Source organism: Heterocephalus glaber, unplaced genomic scaffold (genome assembly GCF_053883595.1).
Source record: "Heterocephalus glaber isolate CG9 unplaced genomic scaffold, H.glaber_assembly_v1.0 deba00000943, whole genome shotgun sequence".
Taxonomy (NCBI): Eukaryota; Metazoa; Chordata; class Mammalia; order Rodentia; family Bathyergidae; genus Heterocephalus; species Heterocephalus glaber.
In genome coordinates this window covers 10,416,614-10,432,407 of record NW_028258175.1, presented here as the reverse complement: position 1 = coordinate 10,432,407, position 15,794 = coordinate 10,416,614, and the positions used below count along the sequence as shown (strand labels likewise).

At 36.9% G+C, this 15,794-nt stretch overlaps 1 protein-coding gene across 6 annotated transcripts in view; it reads right to left on the bottom strand.

Annotated features, from left to right (window-relative positions):
• Nucleotides 1–15,487, bottom strand: part of Mrtfb (myocardin related transcription factor B) — a 191,086-nt gene extending 175,599 nt beyond the window's left edge. For 3 of the 6 annotated variants that reach the window (XM_004855843.4, XM_013076393.3, XM_004855844.4), the window contains exons 1-2: nucleotides 15,404–15,473; nucleotides 7,367–7,431 (exon numbers count right to left, since the gene is read on the bottom strand). The gene's annotated coding sequence lies outside the window, so the exon portion shown is untranslated. Of the gene's footprint in view, nucleotides 1–7,366; nucleotides 7,432–15,403 lie in introns of all 6 variants that reach the window. The other 3 variants (XM_087209142.1, XM_087209145.1, XM_087209143.1) reach the window with 2 other exon arrangements.
• Nucleotides 15,488–15,794: the final 307 nt, after the last annotated feature.

The following is a 15,794-nucleotide window of genomic DNA, read 5'->3' as shown; positions in this document are numbered from 1 at the left end:
AAGGGAGGGGAGGGCAAGGGAATTAAAAAGATTTAAGGTGGGTAATGTATACCAACCAACTCCCCATGATGAATGTAATCATTAGGTACAGCAAATATGTACTGATAGACATGAAAAATGGTAAGGCCATGTTTCACACACCCCTGGATACTCAAGCCCAGCCAAGTGTTCAGTACACACTAGATAGGTATTTATAAATGTTCATGGAATGATGCATGTGTTCTGAGCTAAGCAAATACTCAAAGACATTATTATGACTTTTTAAAAAATGGCAATGGGTATCCGGTCGGGACACTTGGTCTTTGCATACTTAGATAAAAATATTTGAAAACACAAAGATTTTAGTATTTGTAACACACTATATAATTAACCAACAGATCACTGAATTCTGTATAAATTTTTTGAATGGGAGATGCTGAGAAATAAGATGACATTTTTTAACTTATAGGAGATCTGAAATAAAGAGAAAACGGTACAAGCAACCAAAAATTAGTAAATCCGGCTTGATCAAAATTAAAAACTATTTGCTTCAGAGAACATCATCAAGAAAGTAGAAATACACATAAACTCAACCATTTTACAGGGAATGAAGGATTTGAATACATGATTTTTTTTAAAAAGTAAAAATACAATTCACAGGATAAAGAAAACTATTATAATTCATATATCTGATAAGGGTATGTGTATCGAGAATACATAAGGAACTATTACAACTCAACAATAAAAAGTCCAATTTTTTAAATGGACAGTTTGAATAGGTGATTGTGTAAAGAAGATAAAGAGTAGCCAACAAGCTCATGAAGATGTTCAATATCATTAGTCCTCAGGGAAATGCAAATCCAAACCACATGAAATACCACTTCATACCCATTAGGATGGCTATATGAGGGAAAAAATAACAACAAAAGCTTTGGCAAGAATGTGGAACAAAGTCTCTCACTGCTGACGAGACTATAAAGCCACTTTAGAAAACAGTCTGCCCATATTTTCATAATAATTAAACAGAGTGACCAAATGATCCATAAATTCCACTCCTAGGTATACATCCAAAAGAAGTGAAAACATACATTCACTCAAAAGTTTGTACACAAGGGTCACAGTATAGCTTACTGTTAGAGTGCTTGCCTAGCTTGCACAAGGCCCTGGGTTCAATCACTCTCCAGCACTGGAACATCCATTTACACACATACGAAAACAAAACCAACCTTGTACACTGACAGATGTAGTATCTCTCTATAACAAAATACTATTTAGCAATGAAAAAGAATGAAGTTCTGATGTCTGCTAAAACACAGATAAACCTCAAAAATATGCCACATGAAAGAAGCCAGCCATAAAGGGTCACATATTAAATGATTGCATTTATAGGACACACATGGAACAGGTAAGCCCACAAAGACAGAGGGCAGATTAGTAGCTGCCAGGAACGAGAGAGTAAAGAATGGAGAATACCTGCTGAGGGGTAAGTGGTTTCCTTTTGAGATGATAGAAGTGTTTTAGAATCAATGTTTCAGAATTACAGTAAATTAGTGCACAACTCTGTGAATATACTACAAATTGAACTTCACAGTAAATCAATAAGCTATTTTTTTTAAATGGCTGCACAAAGTCATACAGTAACACCTCTGTGCAGAGGCCTGGTTGAACTGCTCTCCCTGTGACAGAATAATGTGCCATTAAAACACAGAACTGGATCAAATGAGGAAATGATTTATTTTCCTACCAATAAAACCCTACAGGGAACAAACATAAAACCAAATCCGAAGTTTAAAAGGAATGGCGGGGGGAGGGCAATGAACAAAAGAGTATGCAATTCGCAACTAGCTGATAGGTACAGAATAATCAAAGACTGCACAAAGGAAAATGTTTATCAGGACTGTTCACTTCCCTTTCATTACACAGATTTAAACATGTCAAAGTCCTTTTTATTCATGAGAAAATTTGCCAGCTTCTTTATTAGCACAGAGCAAGGAAAAACAAGCAATCTCTTCTATAACCAAATTAATATCCCACAGAAGGTCTGTGTGTACTTGGCAAACACGAACCTTTCATCTCAGAGTGCCCCTAAATTAAACAAGCCTATGTTGTATTGAACACAGTGAGCCAGACAGCCTGGCAGGCTCCTAGGCTTTATCAGTTGATGTTAAAGAATAGTAGAAATAAAAAAGATGGTGAGAATGGTGGTGGTGGTGGTGGTGGTGATGGTGACAAAATAGGTTTAGCATTCATTATGTTCAATATTTCAAGTATCTGCAACAGAAAAACTCTAACAACTTTCTAACATTCTACCAACAACCTTCTCTGTCTGTACGTGAGAGCATGGCCTTGGAGCCAGAGAGATCTGTATTCAAGTCATAGGTTGTTTTTTTTTTAACCTGCTAGCTACATGCTCAAAGACAAATTTCTACTAGTTGTTGTGAGAACAAAATAAAGTAACGCATGTAAAGGGCACAGTACAATGCCCAATGTACATCTCCTCATAAAAATCCTCACCCCTCACAATAAATACTGGTCTTGGAGCTTATATCAGTGTAGAAGTATTTGACACCAACCATCCTTCTACCTCAGGGACATCTACACAGGCAAAAGATCCTATAAAGATTTCATACTAAATAACCTCACTCCTTCATCCCTCCCTCTAATTTGAAGGTAAGAAAGCCATCAATAAAGTTTCTTTCAAATGTATTAAATCAGGGCATGATACAAAGCACTCATTCTTCTAGAAAGTATTAAAAAGTACTGAACTGAGAGAGACACATGGAGAGAAACACTATTAGGGGGAAACGCGTATTTTGTAGTGCAATAATTGGTAACCTTTCCATAAAGATTGATGCAGTCTGATTATAATTCCCAAGTGTCAGTAATCAGTTCTTAAGGTAAAAGAAAAAAGGAAGTGGGATGGTTTCAAGCACTCCAGAAAAGGTGTAGGAGGATACCCTTTCCCACTGACAGTAATTAATGTTTGAATGATGGCTGCTAGAACATTCTGACTGAAAAACTTTGCTACATTAGAATAGACTGAAATACATTTAAAACAAAACTTACCAGGTTTAACATACACAAACACTTAGCCTTCACCTTGATCTACATGTCCTCTCCCAACAAACTAAAAAATTGGCAAACTTGTGTGAAATTTCAATTACATAGCTATGATGGGGGAAAATGATAGCTTTCAGCCATATTCCTGTATTAAACGCCTATTGAAAAGACAGTATCTACATCCTGCAGTCATAGTCGGACTTCCTTTTCCTACCTCCCAACAAATTTCCTTCAAGCCACACTAGACAAAGCTTCCAGAGAAACAGAAGAAAATTTTGGGGAGAGGGAAACATTCAGAGCTTAGGGATATTCCTCAGAAATTTCACTAAGTATTGAGTTCTTCCTGGAACTTGTGGACCAAAGCTACTGCTCTTCTTCCCTCCCCTTTCCAAAACTCTATGCTTAGGAGTTTGAGTTAGTAATACCTCCAGGAGGGACCAAATCAGTTACCGATGCTACAGAAGTAAGCGCCGAGTATTGGCTTTGCTTGGGAACTATTATCTATATTATTGTATTCCAGCACTTAATGTTTCTTCCCACCTATTGCAGTTCCAAACTCATTCCAACTGTAAAGAAGTTTCATCTAAATAGTCTACAGCCACAAATCCTGTGGATGAAGATGGAACTTTTCTCTGCCCAACTTTCCAAATGACCACTTACTCTGCCAGTGAACTTTAAGCTTTATGCCTAAAATCGGAAGAAAGTGTTACAAATGCACAAAATGCAACCCATTAAATATGTAACAAAGACTTGAAATCTGTTTAAATGTAGTATACAAGTTTTTAAAATACAGTTAATAGGAGATATAAGGGGCCGGGGATTTAGCTTAGTGGTTTCACCACCTGCTGCCCAAGAGCAAGGACCCGAGTTTGATCCCCAGTAGCAAAAAAAAAAAAAGAATAGGAGATATAAATAATAAAGCCTTCATTTTAATTAAGACTTCTGTTTAAATACTAGTAGTAATTCCTCATTTTCCATTATTTTTAGAATCAAGGTTTTAAAGCACATAACTACAGAAATTGACTCATCAGTAAAATGAAAGGTATTGTATAAGCAAATTTCTGTATCACGTAAGAAACAGATTTAAGAACACAGAACCATGGTGCTGAACCTATAGCACGCATGCTGCAGCAAGCACACAGAGCCCTCGGTCAGCACATGAGCCAAGTCGCCCCAGCCAAGATCTGACAAATTATCAGCATGCACATAACAGCAAAGATCACACTAATTGTGTAAAACCACACCAAATGACAACTTTCATCTTTCAATAAAAAGCTGTTGTATAAGATGTTAATGTATGAGTTGTTTTTTCTAGACTAAAACCTCACTATTCAGGTTTAATTGCAGTTTTGGCACTTTGCAAACAATAAGTGGGTTTTGGGTTGCAGTTTGGGCACTTGGTCCCTAAAAGGTTCACCATCACTGACCTAGAATGTTAGTGTTTTAGAAAAAAAAAATACAGTATTACACATTAGCCACAATAGGATATCAGAGGAAAAGTCCAGGAAAACTTCATTAATTTAGGCCCTTATAGTTATTTTAAGTCAGTCTCAATTAACTTTGGACTATTCATTAAGAAAGTGTTGTTATGTAGCTCAGTGATAGATGTTCGCCTAGTAGGTGTGAGTTCCTGGGTTCGATCCCAGGATCACAAAACAACACAAAAACAAAAGATACAACAATACGTGCATTCTTTAGAATCCCATATTCCAATGGAAATAACCTGTATAAAACAAAGAGACTAAAACACTGCTGAAATCTATCAGATAATTAATTGTTCCATGACTCTGTTTACTTTGACTGTGAAAAACTGGTTTAGGAGTCAGAAAAGCTTCACAGACAGGACACTGGACAAAGATTTATCCATTCTACTCAAGGACTGGCAATCTAATTCATTCATTCATTCATTGCAGTACTGGGGATTAAACCCAGAGTTCCATGCATGCTAGGCAAATGCTCTACTACTGAGCTACATCCCCAGCCCCTTTTTATTTTGAGACAGGACCTTGTTAAATTGCCAGGGGTGCCCCCAAATTTGCAATCCTCCTGCTTCAGCCTCTTGAGTATCTGGGATGACAGGTGTGTGCCACCATGCTTACCTTTCTATTTTTATTTTTAACAATGCTAAACTATACTATACAATTAAAATATAGCTCAATCTGTTATTATTTAAAGTATTGAGAAGTATGTAAAAATTCCCATGTCTAGACTAAGAAACATAAGATCTGTAAACTTAATTTATATTCTACTTAGTTTCTAGATATTCATTTTGTCCTTAACAAAAACAAACAAAAAACATAAAAAGTACATTTAAAACATGGTAATTTATGTGATTGTAAAAACACAGTAAATGGATTATATTCTAAATCAAAATTCCGAACAAAATTTCACAAAATATTATGGTAGCAGGTGTCAACATAATTATATATGTCTAGATCTAGGTGCATATAAAAATCACATGCTAGTTTCTCCTCCAAGTTAAAATTTAAGGCTCTTCTCTTTTATAGCTTAATTTTAACTTTACAACGACAATACACGCCAACTATTCAATCCTTTAAAAATGACTTGGGCATCTGTCACGTACAAGCCAGGTACTGTATCAGTTGCTAGATGGAAACTAGTGAGTAAAACACCAGGTGAACCACATGGTCCCTGCTTCAGGGTGTTCAGTCAACAACATTAATTTGGAATGAAAAGAAAAGCATGCACGGGAAAGGCAATCTGTATCTTAAGACAATACATTTTCTATATAGAAAAAGGTGAATTTTAATAGGGTTTTTATTAAGTCAAAGAACAGTGAGTCATTGACAAAGTTGGTGTCTGCTTCACATGAACTCTTCCTTGCGTAACTCTTACCTGACTGAAATAAAATCTAAAGCAAACATAAAATTAAAGATCACATTCTTACCAGAAATTCATAAAATCCTTTGGACAGAAGATATTCAACATAAATACACACATATTTACACATGAATGCATATTCACATTCTTCATATAACTTGATTATATCACATATTACCCAAGTACAGAAACCATATTCTGTATGTTATTTAGCAGTTGGTATCCATGTTTAAAAGATATTAAGAATTTTCTTTTTAAAGCTTGAGTGACTAAAACACAAAAGTATTGCTCTTCACAGAGAAAAACTGTGTACTACTCAAAACAATTATAGCTGGTTGATCAACAATTTTTAAACATTCGTAATGAATTAATCAAGGTAAAAGACCTAAAAACAAAGAATTCAATACATTTTAATATTTTAATTCCATTTAAAGTCCAAGTGTCTCATTTATACACAAGAACCACAGATATGTTCTCAATAAGCAAATTCTTTATGTTAGTAAGACTATCACATGAGAGGTCTTTCAAAACATAAAAGGTTTAATAAAAAACTATTTAAAAAAGATACTATTTTTTAGATACTCCATTGGATTGGCAGACTAAAAAGATTAACAAAATTCAGGGTAGGCAATGAGATGGAAAAGACAACACTCCTGTACTTTGAGTGGGAGTAATCTTCAAGTTAAACAGGCTATATTTATCAACATTTAAAATGTGCGTGATCACTGATCCAGCACTTACACCTCTAAGAGGATAAATGAATGAGTACACAAAAATCAATACACCATTATCCGCAAGGAAGAAAAACAAAAAACAACCTAAACAGTCATCAAAGGAATGGTCAAATAAAATATGGTACCTTTAAACAATGGAATATCATGCAGCCAATAAAACTGTCATGTATGATTATCCATGTCTTTTCCAATTCACATACACAGATGTGTAAAACATACATTAAAAAGATCATAAATTTTGTATAAAGACCACAATTCACTTAAAATCTTGAATATCAATACTTTTATATTTATTGACAAATTCTCAAAATTATGTTCACCAAAATATTAATGGTGGCCATTTCTTGGTAGCAGGAATTGAATGCTTACTTTTGTCATTGTGTTTTTCTATACTGATGGGAATTTTTCTCATTATAATAAAAACCAACACATTTTTATTTAAGAAAAAGATGCACTATTATCTTACTAAAGTGGCTTTAAATCTTTTCAACTCCTATAGGTTTGTACCTGCTGAATCTCCTTGTCAGTACATGCTCTAAAACAGTAAGTAATGCAAATTTAAAGATTAGATTCAAAAGGGTAAGAAAACCCAAATGACCTTAGCAAACTGCCTGGCAACTACCGTATAACCTGTAAGTTCTATGAACTCAAACACTCCTAAAATAATCTCCCTTTTAAAACCTTGAGAAAGCAGGCTATAAAGAATGTTTTTTAGAAAAAATGAAAAAAATTAAATTACAAAAAATACTTACCTCAATAAAAATATTTAGTTTTTCTCCCGTCTTACATTCTCTTCCTTAGCACCTTTATTATGAACCTAGGGGAAAAAAAGTAAAAATCACTTTTCATTGAACACCTATCACATGCCAGTAAGGTTGCTCAGAGAGCCTTCTGGATAACATAAAAGTCTGAAATAAATCAGAAAGAACAAAACAGAAATTCCCAAAACTGGATGGTTGGGAAATAGAAAGTTAAAAATGTAATTAAAACCTTTCCTGAACTGTCCAGGGACTGTATTCAATAAACATTTCTACAGCATTGTAGCAAGTCTGAGAGTAAGGTGTGGAACTCTGAGTACCTGCACTTGAATCCCAGGACCACCACTTCCCATCAGTCTGACATTGGGCAAGCCACCTCACCTCTGACAGCCTGTTTCCCATTGTACAATAATAATACCAATTAGGGATTGGTGAGGATTACATGAGACAATTCACATCAGTGACTGTAACAGTTCCTGGAACATAATAAATGTTAACTGTTCTTCTTATTATAGTCTCTAATACAATTTTTAAAAGTCTGCCTCTCATCATATTCACCCACTATTTATTATGTTTATTGTTACTATTCTTAAAAAGGAGCACAGGCATTTCTTCCAGGGGTCAACAGTGTAAGGGATGAGATGAGTTACCCAGATATACAAGGCAAAAAAAGATCAAAGTCAATTCTTCATTCACTTGTTTAGCAAACGTCTGAATTTGTATTCTCTGTCAGGTATTTTGCTGGGTATATGGCATTCTTTGCTGTGCAGGACAGACATAAGTTCTCTCTTCACAGTTTCTAGTCTAGTGAGGCCCAGGGTGCAACACAGACAAGCTACTTACTGTAACAGATATGGTACTGCTTTTTACTGGGCTGGGGGCAGTACTTCACTGGCAGAACATACTAGGTGAAAAGGATAGTGCAGGAAAACACAAGGGCCCTTGGGGCATGCTAAGTAGTGTCCTTAGGGTACAGCCAAGGAAAGAGTAAGTAGCAAACCAGAAAGAAGGAGGGGCCTTGCATATCAGGCTGAGTTTGTCCTCTGTACTTAAATATACTGATTACCCTGCTCAAGCTTAGTTTTAACTTCAATTCTAATATTTTTTATTGGTTTTCTTTACTGTATCCCCTGCCCCTTTTTACAAGTGAGAGGGGTAGAAGTAGGAAAAAGAGAATAGCAACCTCAACACATGGTGGTAGAAGAGACACTAAGTGGTGAGTTTCACTTATTTTCTCTTTAAACTTCCCAACCTTCTTAAAAAGACAGTATTATTCTTTTCATAGATTAGGAGAGCAAGGTTTGGAGAAGAGAAATAGATTTTAAGTGTATACATTTAATACAATCCTGATTTTTAAATTTTTTTCCCACTGTAAAAATAGTTCTAAAGTTCATATGGAAAAAATAAGCAAGAATTACCAAAAAAACAAAGAACAAGGAAAAACTAGTTTAAAAAGATACTAGGGCTGGGGATTTAGCTCAGTGGTTCTGCCACCTGCCTCACAAGTGCAAGGTCCTCAGTTTGAGCCCCAGTACCAAAAAAAAAAAAAATATATATATATATATATATATATATATATACACACACCTATATATATAATATATATATATATACCAACAATGGAGCACTGGAATATGACTAGAACAACTAGTGAAATAGAAAATGAAGTACAGAGATGTACCCCAATACATCCAGAAGTTCACAATACATATAACGTAAGTATTCAAAGATGGGCTCTGAAACACATGCATAAAAATAACCAGTAACCAGATGGAAATCTACACATCATTCTGAACACCAGAGTAAATTCTAAATGGATTAAAGATACAAGTGCAAAAGTGAACCCATAAAAGTACTAAAAGAAAATATGGATATGTACATGTACCAACTCCTCACAATGAATGTAATCATTATGTACTATAAATATGTACTAATAAAAAAACCCCTAGATATCCACATATAAGTAAATGAAAAAATTTTAAATGAAATAAACCAGATATAAAAGGAAAAGACAAAAAAAGAAAACATAGACACATTCCAAAACTCATGAAGGCCTTTCAGTGACTTGAAATCCAGACACCATAAGCGATTAACATGTAAAATTTAAAGAAAAAAAAATTAAGCCTTCTGTATACCAAACTACATGAAGATAAGTGAAAAACTAGGGGAACCTGCAACTTACATCACAAAAGACTAATCCCTCCAATTTATTAATTTCTAAGAGTTGAAAAGAAAAAAATAATCCAAAAGAAAAATGTAGTGGGGCTGGGGATTTAGCTCAGTGGCACCAAAAAAAAAGAAAAATGTAAAGTACACAAACAGTTCATAGAAAAAAAAAATACAACTGGCCTTTTCACATATGAAAACACATTCAGCCTCATTCATAATGAAAGCCATGTAAATTTAAAGGGCCCCAAGTTGGCATTTCTTACCTCTCTGATTATTACAAATCTACAAAGGCTGGTAAATACAGTTTGTTGAAAAGGCTCTGGAGACACAGATATTCTCATACGTTAGAGTCAGTTCTCCTTATCTCTGCTGTCAACTAACCACCAACTGAAAATAATTTTTAAAAAATTGTGTCTAGTGCTAGCTTCGGCAGCACATATACTAAAAGTTGTGTCTGTATTTTGTATGTATAAACTTTTTTCCTTGTCATGATTCCCTAAAGAATATCGTATAACTATTTACATAGCATTTACATTGTATTAGGTCTTATAAGTAATCTAAAGATTTTAAATAAATAGAAAAATGTGCATAGGTTATGTGCAAATACTGTGCCATTTTATATAAAAATCTTGAGCACCTTTGGATTTTAGTGTCCAGAAAGGGGTCCTGGAACCAATTCTCTGTGGATGCTGAGGGACAACTACTTGTGGGAGAGTCCAAAATGGTGCAATACTGAAGAAGGAAAGTGCTTATCAAAATTACAAATGCAATAACCCACTGACCAGCAATCCCACTTCTGGGAGTGTATCCCACAGATAAGTGCACATGGATAAAGATATGTCTACAAAGTTTTGCACCACAATGTGGTCTGTGATTTTAAAAGACTGGCAACAATGCAAATATCCACAAGCAGGGGTTGGTTAAATAAACATGTTCTGTTTCAAATGTTTTCTATAAACTAATACTATATACTTCATATAAGCTAACATGAAAAGATATCAAGAGCATAAAACCAAAAAAAAGCAAGGGAGCAGTGTAAGTTACATAGTATACTACATTCTATATTAAAAAGTATGTATATGGGGCCCGGGATTTAGCTCAGTGGTTCTGCCGCCTGCCTCGTAAGCACAAGGTCCCAAGTTCAATCCCTGGTACCAAAAAAAAAAAAAAAAAAAAGTATGTATAGCTTAGTGACACTGGTTTGTATCTACACAAAGAAACAATGGACACCTATGAGAATGATGGGACCCAACAGTTGGAAATCAGACTTCCCAAAATATGCCCTGTATTGTTTTAGTTTTTGAATCATATAAACATTTTATCTATATAAAAGAATTTTTAAATATTAAAAAAAGTACCTAGAGAAAGAGAACTACCTATAAATCAGTAAAAATCTAACAAGCATTAAAAGAGAACTTTTCTCTGAAGTTAGATACCGAAAAGCATTTTTAGTGTGGTTACCAATAAAAATTAATATATTTTCTACTTTACTGAAACTAAAACATATGACTATAATAATCAGTATTGTTTTAAAAGCTATTTGAAGGAGTAAGGAATTAGAAGACAAAAGAGAAAGATACAATGAGAAGGACATTCTAGTCTTATGGTTCTCAAAGTGTGGTCCCTGGACCAGCATCATCAGCATCACCTGATAATCTGTTAAAATGCAAATTCTCAGGCTCCAGCCCCAAATACCAAACCAGAAACTCTAGAGTAATAGACTTGGCAATCCTGATAATTTGCACTTCAGTCTGACAGCCTGGTGCTTCTCAAAGGTTCACATGCATCACCAGGCTGCATTTCAAACAAGCTCCAGGATTCTTTTGACATGCTGCTAGTCTGGGACATTTTTTAAAATTATGTATTTTTTATTAGCAGATGTTTGCAATGCATAATGATTAAATTTATTGTGGGAGATTTGTACATGTGCAGCATAACACATCTTAATTCCTTTTTGTCCTGGGACCACACTTTGATAATCAAAGCTGAAGTCCTCTTGGGGAAAAAGGTATGCAAACAGTCTTCAAGTGGTTGAGTTTCCTAGGAAACTTGCCTTCAACATCAGATGGAAAAATCCCTTATACAGGTTTCCCAGATGAAATAACACGGTGCTAGTTTACCATATAAACTGTGTACACAGAGTAAATATTTTCAAATATATTTCTTATTAAAGTAGTAAGAACTATGAATTACTAATATTCAACTTAAAGATGTCCCAGAGAAAGCTTTTATTTATTAAGTGGACCTACAAACCTTCAGAATGGAAAGAAAAAAAAAATGAAACAAAGAAGCAATCAAAAATTCCATATGCATACAAATGCCTAGTTGTATTGCTGGAGTAACCTTACCTCAAATACATTAACCATACTACCTACGCTCCATGAAAAACCATCAAGCAATTTGTTTCCTTCTAAACCTTTTCAAAGGGGGGGTGGTTATATTCACAAAATGACTTTTTGTTCTTTTTACATGAGGAGAAAGATGTCTACAGAAGTATTCTGGGTAAAGAATTCTACTTTAGATCCATGGATCTTGAAATGTGGTGTAACCTTCATTTTATAAAGTTCTGGTGTTAAAAGTTAATGTTAACATTTTTCATATTCTATATTTCACTGAATCAAGATGCCATAATTTTCAAGACACGTTTTTGTTTTATGCACCCCTTAGAAAGAAAAATTGCCAATTAAACCACAACATGCCAATTTTAAGATGCCATTTCATGTCAGATGTGCATCTTAAAAAATCAATGAAATACAGTACCTGAATTATAAATCACCAAAGTATGTATATGGAAAATTACTCATTTTCATTCTAGTTATCTTGTCCCTCAAATGTAAAATTCCGTAAGGACATACATAAAGTCCACTCAGCAATGTAACCCCCGGGCCTAGAAAACTGAAACATTTTCAACATCTATATAATTATTTTAGGAACAGGTGAATATTTTTTTTTAAGTAATGATTTTTAAAGAGAATATTGACTTTTCTTACCCTAGAAGATGATACTGCTTGCTCAAAATAATAAGAATTACTTACTTTCAGTTTGGAGGACTTTCTAACTCAGATTCAGTATCTACTTCTACACAATTTAAAGTGTATTCTATTTTGGGCCAGGGATTTTAGCTCAGTGGTTTCGCCACCTGCTGCGCAAGTGCAAGGACCCGAGTTCGATCCCCGGTTCCAATAAATAAATAAATAAATAAAGTGTATTCTATTTTGACAGATCTTTAGTACTTACTTTGTTTCCATAGTACCCTTCAAAAGTAAGCTACAAACTGTAAGAAGCTATACACCAAGAAGCAATTTATCTATTTTTAAAAATGCAAAATAAATAAATAAATAAATAAATGCAAAATAAACTTCCTTTTTAAGCAAGTTGAAATGTAATTTGCACTGTAGCTATCTAATAGTCAGGTTGACTTAATTTGAATTTTTCACTAAGTAGCAAAAGAAGCAGTTTCAAATAAAAATATAATTTCTAACAAATCATACCATGAAGACTAGTACACATGATTATAGGAAATTTTAATTTTCACCTCTGAGCACATCTCCATCTTCCAAATTCACTTACTGATTCATACTGTATCAGTCAGTAGAAAAAGTACAGCCCCCCTAGGTTTGATCTCTACTACAAAAAAAAGGTGATTACACTGATTTATACTTAAGACTTTTTCCTTATTGTACATATTATTGCTGAGCAATTGTTCAATATGTCTAACAAAAATTCTCATTAAACACAGAAAAATTTCTAATAGATAATAACTTTGTCTCCTTGGAGTCTAAACAATTCAAGTGTCACTACTAAGAGGATGTTTTTTATGTCACACTTCAGAAAGAATTTTTAAAAATATTTTCCCAACGAAAGTTGAGTTAAATTCTGTCCCCCAATGGAGACTGTTCTTTAAAGTGGTTCTCAAGAGAGCAGAACTTCCCCAAAGGAACATTGCTAGTTACTAAAAAGACTGGAGGACCCTGCTGGCTTTTATTACTTGGAGGCCAGGATCTAGACTTCACACAATACATGGATGGAATGGATCTGTATAATCAAGATTTGTCCTGGTCCAGAGTCTTTTGAATGTAGGGTAGGATTAAACACACTATAAGTTAGCATTACTTAGGAATACAATATTGAAAAGTTTTTACAAGATATTATGGGAAACCACCCACCTTGTGCCCCATTATGAAGGAGAAAGTAGTGAGGGAAGCTTCAATCAAATAAGGAAACTTTCTAAAAATTAATGGTCATTTCCTCACACCACACATTGTTAACTCAACATACACTGCAGGATGATAATATGGAGCATATTTAGTATTTGCATATATACTAATAGTGTGAGGTAGCATGTCTCACTCATACTAGTGAGATATTGGTACTGAATCAAAAATTTCAATTTAATATTTATTATTATCAACGGTAAACAGCAGGAACCTGGATCTATCTCTTTTTTTTTTTTTTTTTTTTGTACTGGGGATTGATATGGAGACCTTGCGCTTGCGAGGCAGGTGAAGGAACCACTGAGCTAAATCCCCAGCCCTGCCTAGTACTGTCTCTTGAAGTAGCCCTATGTCCAAGTTTGCGACACAAAAGATGCGCTACAATAGTGTGAAAATAAAGCGTGCAAGGAGGCGTAATACTACTTATGTGTTGACTGAAGAAGTTTGTAATTTACCTTGGCATGCTATCCCTAGTTCAATCTAAGTTGTTTCTCCTTTCTATAAGCATAAATAGGTTATTCCAACACTAGGTATTTTTTTCCCCTAGTGTCCATCTTTCTCTCTGTTATCTAGCTTTCTCTTTTGAAACAGCTCATAATACCAATCCAAATGTATTCATTAAAAACAGGTACAAGCAACCTAGCATATGGTGTCTTCTAGCACACCAATATGTTCTAGATATGATATAGCAATGCATGCCATATATCGTTCTCCTTTTATTTCTCCCTTACATTTAAGCGAAGCCATCATACTGACTTTCAACTATATACGAAGGTAGATTACATTATTTATAAATTTCACTTCAGTGTAGCAAAGTGGGCTTTGACAGAAGTTTGCCGTGAAGATGAGGGACCCTGATTCTGGGACTGGCAATCACTGTTCCAAGAGTAGAATCACGTGCTTCAACAAGAATCAAAACTTTTTAAAAAAGTTTCATTTGCCTAAGGCAAGCACTGGACTCCCAGAATACACTTCCATTCGCCCTGACACCCCACCGCTAGCGCACACTAGACGCTCTAAGGCCACCTCGGCTCCCACACAGGGCCAAACCAAGGTTCTTGAACGTTCAGGGGCCCGAAAACCTTCCAGGAGACGGACAAAAGCCATGGGAAGACCCTCTCCCAGGAAATTCGCACACCAAGTTACATTCAGTTTTAAAGGGATCCCTGACACCCACTGTGCAGCACCTCCACCCACCCGGAACCACAGGGAAAGCCCTGCACGCAGGGTCTGAGCAGGATGGGAGGCGAGCAAGGGGCGCGCCCACCGCGTCCCGCAGTGACTGGGGCAGGACGCTCCACCTCTCGGTGCAGCGCAGCGTGCGGCGCGAGCGAAGCGCCGGACACGCAGCCGAGGCTCCGTACGCCCCGGCCGGCCCGCGGCGCTACCCCTGGCGCCCGGGAAACGAAGGGGGCCGCTGGGTCGCCCCTCAGCGCGGGGACCGGCGGCGAGCGGCACTGGCCCAGGCGGCACCAGGGCCCCGGCTACCCCGCCCCACCCCGCCCTACCCCGCCCCGCCGCGCGCGGGTCCCGAGACGGCGCGGACCAGGCGGCACCGCGGCAGCCGCGGGACAGGCTAAGGCGACCGGTGAGGACGGGACCCGCCCGCCCGTCCCTCTCCCCGGTTCCCGGCTTCCCCGGCTCTCACCCTCTTCAGTCCCCAACCACCACCGCCAACGCCACCGCCGCCCGCTCTCACCTCCCAGCCGCCGCCGCCGAAACCGCCCGCGAGATCTCGCGAGATTTCGCTCAGCTCCGCGCTCCCCCGCCCTCTCCACTGTACTCTCGGACCCCTCCTGGAACCCGCTGGACGCGCTCCGCAGAAGCCACTCACCCCACCCCCGGGTCCGACCTGCTAGGTCTGGCTACTTACCTCCCCCGTTCCATTCCCGCCTCTGCGTCCATTCCATCCAACCCCCTTGACCAAAAAGGTTAAACCCCAGGTGCGGGGCGACCGCCCCCTTCTCACCTGGCCAGCCGGCCGCGCATGCGCGTGCTTGGGGCCCTGGACCCCAGTACTTGTGCAAACGCTCTGACCC